This window comes from Cinclus cinclus, chromosome 6, assembly GCF_963662255.1.
Source record: "Cinclus cinclus chromosome 6, bCinCin1.1, whole genome shotgun sequence".
Classification (NCBI taxonomy): Eukaryota; Metazoa; Chordata; class Aves; order Passeriformes; family Cinclidae; genus Cinclus; species Cinclus cinclus.
The window spans coordinates 47,159,191-47,167,333 of NC_085051.1; positions in this window are offsets into that span (position 1 = coordinate 47,159,191).

Genomic DNA, 8,143 nt, shown 5'->3' on the forward strand with positions numbered 1-8,143 from the left:
AATATTTTTGGACTCATATTGTCTCATGGTTTGATCTTCCACATTTTACCCATATATACAAACATTCATACATTTTCTTTTGCCCTCCCCCGCCCCCCCTCCCCCCCCAGCAATGCTACCAGGCAGTAGAGCAAAACAAATAAAAGTGTGAAATCAGCTTAACCTGTGTCAAATAACCTCTGATGTAGTGCTCCTGCCAAGAAACGTAACTCATCATCAAACCATCTGGTGGTATACCATGCATAGGGAAAAGCTTGGATTTTGAGTCCTGGAAGTGGCTTCTGTTTGGCTCACACGTGCTTGAGCTCCTCCTCCCGATTTAGGCCACTGAGACTGGCACCTTTTTTGGAAGTAGTAAAAAACAAACCCAGCACTCTCAGGAGCCTGGTTCAGAAGATCATGCCCAGCCTCTGTGTCCTTGTTTTAAGCACCCACAGTTAAGTCCACAGAATGAGGAAAGCCAAGCTCACTTCTCCCATCCAAGTGCCCTATAAAGCAGACTAAAAGTACATATTCCTTTGCACTCATTTATTCAGGCTCCAATTGCATTGGGGACAGCTCAGGTAAAAGTGAGGCTGGGCTATCCATGGCCTCTCATGGCCAGAGGATTCTGAAGGGGATGGGAGCTATGGGTTTGAAGTCTATCAAACTGAGAGAAGTGTTAAACATTGAAATATTGCTTTCTATTTTTGGGAGGGGAAGGTGGGGATGTGCTCTAAATAGTGTCATGGTAAGAAAAAGGCACTGCACTACTACTACCTCACTGGCTCCTGTTTATAACATGAAAATGTGATTCTTGCTCATTCCCTTCCACAAGTAGGCACCTTCCTTGCGGAGATGTTTCAGGGCCTGAGGCTCAGCCAGGAAGGGGGTTCTCCTCATCTTGGGTCAGGTACCCAAGCTGACTCAGGAATGAGTCTCTCCATAAAACTTCACATGCCCCTCTTAGACACCTAAATACCACCCCATACTTGACATCAGGAGCCCACGTTTTTCTTCTGGGTTTCATTCTGGGGTGAGTGTGTAACACAGAACACCAAGGTATGTACCTCACCTAAAACATGTCTACATATAGCTCTGAGCCTATAGACAGGGAGATGAGGTACATGACTAGGGGTAGATCCTCAGACTCTTTGGAGTTTTCCTTAATAATTTGTATTAATAAAATAATGGGGTGTCTATTGCTTGGCTTTAACATCACACCTTTCTCAAGTCCTGAGAGGAAATCCGAGGAAGTGATAGGGAAAGGGTTAAAGGCACCACAGTCTACAAAACTGTGTTCTGGAGAGGTGATGATGCACAGCAGCAACTGAAACATCCACTGTCATTTTCTGCTTCAAACTTCCTAAAATCCTTTATAATAACCATATGCTGAAGATAACTGAAACATACAAGAGAATTGAAGCCATGGAATGGAATAAGGAAAGGAGAACTTAAAGAATATTTAGAGTAGCGAGATGTTCCAGCTAGCATAACCAGACAAAATCCAGCTCTGAGAGCTTAAGGACCGTCCAAAGCCATGTCTAAGATATTAACAATTGCTTTTGAGTAGCTGGGGAATAAGAGAGGAATAACAGGGGAACACGTAGTACCTGCATTGCAGGGAAAATGAAAGAATTTAAATATCTCTCATTTTAGAAAGATTTTAGAAAGACTGCCAGAATCTCTTATGAAACCCTCCATTTATAATCAGATACAGATTAGTCAGTTGATATGAAACACATTGCAGGGATTTGTCAAGAATAAACTGTGTCAATTTTTTTAATTTTTACCTCTTTAGTGTACTGGTTAAGGGAAGCAGACTTGATTCTAGGAGTTTGGACACTTGCCTGGTAGATATGTTCAGGTGTGCACAAGAGAAACACAGCACAGGCTTGACTGGGAGAACTGAATCCACCTGCATGATAAATTGAAAGAGAAAAAGGTGGCTCAAAGCATTGCAAGGCCGAGGGACTGTGTGTTCAGCCTATGTCTGACCACTGCATGGAAGAATGGATGATAGGGAAAGGAATGCAGCTGAAAGATGTCTGAAGAAAGCCAAGCTGTTAGAGCTTGAAAGACACTGGAAGGCAGGCTCATGATTCAAAATGATTGTGATCACTAGGAAAAGTGCTCTGAAATCCTCAAGATGAAATTGGGCAAGTAGAAAAGCAAAGTGACGCAAGCAGAAAAGGAAAATCAGTGTACGGCTACAATGAGGTCCACAAAGAAAATTCAAGGGAAATAACAGCAAAAACATGGGGATGAAGAGCTACTGTGCAGCAATTGCAAAAAAATCCAAAAACCAGCAGACCAAATTCAAACAAACAAATCAAGAAATGGGTTTAAACTACCTGTGAAATCCCACGATTTGGAAATTAGAAGAGTATCTGTACCAGAGGATGAAATCTGAAACAGCTTTCCAATATATGAGAGTCAAGAGTCCTTACAGGGTTCAAGATGGACAATTTTTGGCAGGGAGTTATCAGAGGTGGTTGCAGGAACACAGGCTTGTGTGACCCAGGAGCTTCCTTGCTCATGTCTTTCATCTGCTTCTCTGTAAGACATAGGGGGATGATGCTGCTCTTGCAAGGCTTCAGCTGGAACTGCTGCCTTCAGCCTCAGGAACCCCACTTTGTGGAAGGGAGAGGAGATGGAAAGGACCCAGGACACAGCACCATGAATGAGAAGTTTGGAAAATAACTGAGTGTGAGGAGAAGCTTGGTTAATTTAGAATGGAGAAGACTGGGGAGCAGGTTGGGAAAATGTGATAGCAATCTTGCACAGAAGAGCCACTGAGTGTGGCACCTCCAGATCCCATCCAGGAAAACCTTATCTGAAGAAAAGAGAATAGAAATTAGGAGAAAATTGTAGGGCTCCATTTTCAAAATACAAGGATAGCCAAACATTCAGATGAGTTCCTTTAAGTGTAAGACTTCATATGTCCATCATCCACATGGCTGTCAGTGCTAGAGGGTCCCACATTACCTCATCCACCCTGAAGGCCCAGACAGTTGAATGGTCTGTAAGAGATCCCTTCAGCCCAAAGCCTCTGGGAGTCAGTCTTGTCAAAACCAGAGAGAAGCTGGGTGATATGCACCTGAAACCATGACAGTGTCAATACAAGAGATCTCCGTGAACTTAGAGTGAATCTTCCACCTTCCTCTGATCCTCACAGCTGTACCTGATAGTATCTTCTCAAAGTTTGTTCACACAGAATTGCACAGGCAGTAAAAAATCCAATATGCTCTCAGTCTCCAGTGGCAATAACATGGTACTGCTTTCACCAATTTCTTTCAGACAGAGTTTGAAGGATTATTATATTAGAAATAATTTTCAGAGACATATTAACCTTAGTCCTGTCCAGTACCCCGGGGTGTCCTTTTAGTTTTCAGTCCTGAAACAAATTCTTTTGGAAGGGTAATAATTGGCACTGAAATGAGAGAGAAAAAAAGATGATGGGTGTCAGGAAGAGGGCACAGCAGGTGTGCCCATGGCCAGAGTGCTCTGCCATTGCCCTTGATAAATTCTGAAATGGATGCTAACACCTGGAAGGAGAGCAAGGTAGCCAGGATTTAGTAGTAAATGACTGTCAAGAGAAAACAATTATTTTATTGTTTGCAAGACTGAAACCACAGTGGATGCTAACACCAGGCTTCAGAGTGTAATGATCTCTGTTCACTCTCCTAATAAATAATTTTCCTCATTTAGCCTGCCCTGTGAAACAGCTCTGACTTTTTGGATTCCTTGAATGTGCTGATGAATGTTCTCCCAGCTTAATGACTGCCTGTAACCTTGCTGCTCCTTCAACAATTTGTTTATTACTGCCAGCTTTTTCACCCTCTAGAAGATTGTTTATCCAACAACCAGGGCACTGCTACTGGAGCATTTCTAAAAAGATCATTCTGCTAATTATTCATCTCATTAAATGAAAAGTGAAGCAGGCACCAGCTCTCAGCTTTGAGCTCTCTGATACAAGAATGTTCCTGTTACATAAAACCCCATACTTTTTGATTCTGCAGCACTTAACCTTTTTGCAGCCTTTGAAGGAAGGTTTCAGCTCCAGCAGGTGTGGTTTGTTTGTAAGAAATGGATTTTTTTTCTTCTTTTTAATCAAAGATACATTCAATAATCACTGCATGCTGAAGATATTTCTCCTGCCTTTTTCCACATCAGTTTGTGTCATGAGGGGGAAATACCAAACAGGTGTCAGCATCATCCACAGGCAGACGCATGGATTTTTCTTCTTCCCTCATTACCTCAGGGGTCTGTGGAAATAGAGCAGGCTAGAAGTCACCTGTTGGTCAGGTAGAGGATTTGAGAAGGGATCATCAACTCTCAGTCATTGCTCATCATTTTATGGAGAAGGGGACAAGTCCCTGCAGTGCAGGGCTCATCTGGAGCTGCTCTGTTTCCCTCACTGGTTTTGCCCACATCTTCAGATCTGCACTGCAAGCAGCTGCAAAACTTTGTTAAAGACGTGATGAGGAAAGGCTGAAACAAGACCCCAGTGGAGGTGCATGTAGATTTGAGAGAAGGTGAAGCAACCAGGTTTGCAGGTGGTAAGTGGGCTGTTTTGAGTAGCTGGTCAAATGTCACACCAGTGACAGGGGACTTCAGAGGGACCTCACTGGCCTGGAGAATGGAGAAGAAGGTGGTAGAGGAGCTTCAGTGGAGATAAAGAAGGTGATGCAGCTTGCGGAGTTTGACTGCCTCTGACAGTTCCAGTTGGAAGCACTGCCTAGGATCCACTTAGCAATGGGGTCATACAGAGAAAAGCTGCATGTCTTGCTTCACCTAATAGGCAAGGATGAGGTGAAAACCAGCAAGTTTAACTCCATCAGAGGCTTCAGTTCAGGACTGAAAACACAACTCCCAAAAAAATAACTTTTGAAACTCCTTTGGGAAGACCCCCAGCAGTGAGGTGTCACCCACCCAGTGCTTCTCACTCCTTTGATGACACAAGCCAGCAGAAGATGCTCACAGAGGGACTCTCACAGTGCAGTGATGCTGCACGGGTCTGAGTGGTAACAGGGTCTATAGCAACATTTGGACCACTCACTTGTCACTCACACAGTCAGTGACAGAGACTCTGGAGCCAAGACCACGTGCTGGGGCTGCCTGAGGGGACTAGAAAAACCCAGGTTTTATTACCTCTGATGCTCACAGAACAATTTGTACACTCAAAATATGCTGCTGGGAGCAAGTCCCTTCTGGAGAGGCACCAAGGAAAGTACATGACAGTTGTCCTTATCAGCATATCTCTGCTGTCTGATCTGAACCTAATGAGACCCACTGCTCTTTAAATCACTCTGTCTTGTCACTAATTCCATTTCCAGCCCTGCGTTTCCCAAATATGCCTTCATGCACATATTTATTTGCTCCACAGTTACTATGAGGACAACAATCCATAATGCAGTTTGTTCAGTCTCTGAGTTGCAGCTTTGCAAATTCATCCATGATGTTTACAATTAAAGAATGCATGTTAAAAACCCCTTAACATCAATAACAGAAGGCAAAAAGCAAGTTATGGCTTCATAAGGTCTCTCAGCATCTGCAACTCCCTTGTTTGCTAATGGAAGACAAGGGCCAGGATTGTAAACTTGCTGCCTCTGACCTGGGAGAAGGGCTTGGCCACAGGACCAGGTGTTTCATGACAAAAGCTAGGCCTGCCAGAAGTGACGTCTTTGGGGAAGGCTAGGATCAACTGCACTTCCCATTTTCTACATGTTTCAGCCAACATTATTGTTTGTAACTGAAGGAGATTTGGAAAAGAACTAGTTGTGTTTGAAAAAGGCCCTGAGGATATATCCAAAGTAAGAAGACAAAGAACAGCAGGCTGAGAAGTAGATTTCTATTTAGCTTATGTATCAGCTGTCTTAATAGCTGCACAGAGAGACACTGACATAGTTTCCAAGCACACAGAAATCCCCTCTGCCCCTTATGCTCCATGTAAGTGATAGATGAGATTATATCATGAGCATTAATTCAAACCCACAGCCCCAAGGTTTCTCAACATTGAGTGTCCCCACCTTTTCAGTGTCTTTGTTGCTGCCATTGATATTATTGATCACTTTTGTAAGGTAGTGGGGAAGGTCAGTCCCTCCCTCTGCACAGTAAAACCCCTTCGCTCACTTGGATGCCTGGTTAGAGGCATTATGTGCCCCCAGAGTCTCAGACTTACTGTGGAAGAACTTTTCCACCACTCCACATGTAAGTCAGTTAGGATTCCTGGGCATAGACCGGTATTTACCATGGACAAACGTTCCATTTCTTCCTTCTGTCTGGTTGGAAGGGGATGCTGACAGTCCCCAGAGACTCACCAACCACTCTGGTTTGGACACTTACTGTGGTCTTGTCTCATGGAAACCTCTGCCAACAGCTCCCACTGCCTTTTAGTCATACGCTTTTTCCCCACACACAGGAGCTGCCCCTCTCAACAGAAGGATGCTGAGATCCTGACACTTCTAAGAGAGGTTTTGTACCAAGAACTAAATGTGATCTGTTGCAGGGGTTCCAATCCTTTGAGTAAATCCCACTGTACCCTAGCGAGTGGAACTGTGGGAGGCCAAGCCTGCCACTGCTGCCCAGCTTTGAGCCTATGGGGAAACCCAGAGAGCCAACCCCATGGAGCACAGTGCATTTAATAATACCACAGGGGCAACCAGTGCAGGCAGCGCCACCAGCAGGGATGGTGCCACAGGCTCCCAGTACCAAGCAGAGGTAACAGAGAGACCAGCAGCCTTGCCACCTCCTTTTCCCTCTTCACCTTTCAGAGAACCTGGTCGTGATGAGAAACATCCACAGCTCTTCACCTTTTCAAAGAAGCTGTGCTAATGCAACTCAGGGCTACCAGGTGGGTAAAGCATCCCATTGCTGTCCCTTCACTCAAGGCAGGATTTACACCTGCCTTACAGCATCTGCCTCTAAACTCCCTGGGCCACTACCATGCTGGGGGCGTCTTGTGTCCTTCAGCATGCTCCAGCCCTTGCATATGGGGTGGCAAGGAGTACTTCAGTTCATCACCTCAGGGTTCACTCTTGCCCCATGCAGCTGATTAGCACTTCTGCAGCAGCAAAACTGCACTCCCGCATAAGCCAGGTTTAGATGGTGATCCTTTAAACAGGAATGATCTCTGTCAGAACAGCTTTCTTAAATCCTGAGAGAGATGCTGCTACTTGCACTTAATTGTCTTTCTGTGTATTGGCTATTTAATGGTATTAACATAATACGTGCTCCCATTTACAGAGGAAGTGTTTATCTATGTGCCTTCACCAAAAAGTGGGTTTGATTAATTAAAAAAGGAGGACGGATGGGATTGCTGTGAGGATTTGAATGTAAATGCACCAGCAGATGCTTCCTGATCCTCCCAGCAGAGTACATCACTTTTAATAAACTCAGAACAGATGGCTGGCTGCAGTGTCAGAGATGATATGTATCAAAGTGCTCTGCACTCCCCTCCCGGACAACTCTGTCCTCAAGTCTCAAAATCCAGAGGGGTGAATCCTCACCTGAAGCCCACTGGCAAAGTTTCCTTCACCTCAGGGATGCTGTGCTTGCTCATTGCAGCCATGGAGTCCTGCCAGAGATGTGCAGGTTTTCTGCTTCATGAGTCCTGTGGAAATGTGATTGAGGCGCTTGCTGGGATGCAGAGCCTGTAGTTAGATTAATCAGGCTGCACAAGAAGCAGCAAGAGATAATGTACAGTTAGTTAAAAGTTTAGCTGTTCTTCTTTCTCCTCCATGGGAGCTGGATCCTGCTGTCTGCAAACAGGAAAATCTCCTCTTAGTTCAAAAAGCTGTTGAGCCAAGACTTCAGGACTGAAGTGGCATCTCCCTGAAACATTTGGTGTATCAAAATTGCAATTTAAACTCTTCATGTGTTCACTTTATCTCTTGACCAAAAAGACAGGATATAAGAATCCCATTTTAAATGGAAAAAAAATAGAAAATGAATGATCAGTACTTTCTTGGGTCCTTCTGCCTAGGTTCCTCTACAAGGATGTTGCCTGAAGAGTAAACTGAGGCACTGAACAGTTAACTGTGTTGCAGTGGTCATGTGAGAAGGGAATAGCAAAGCTGAGCATAGAAACCAGGTCCCCAAGCTTTTATCATGGGCTGAAATGTTTTCCCCAGTTCCTCAAGCCTATTACCTAACTCACTGC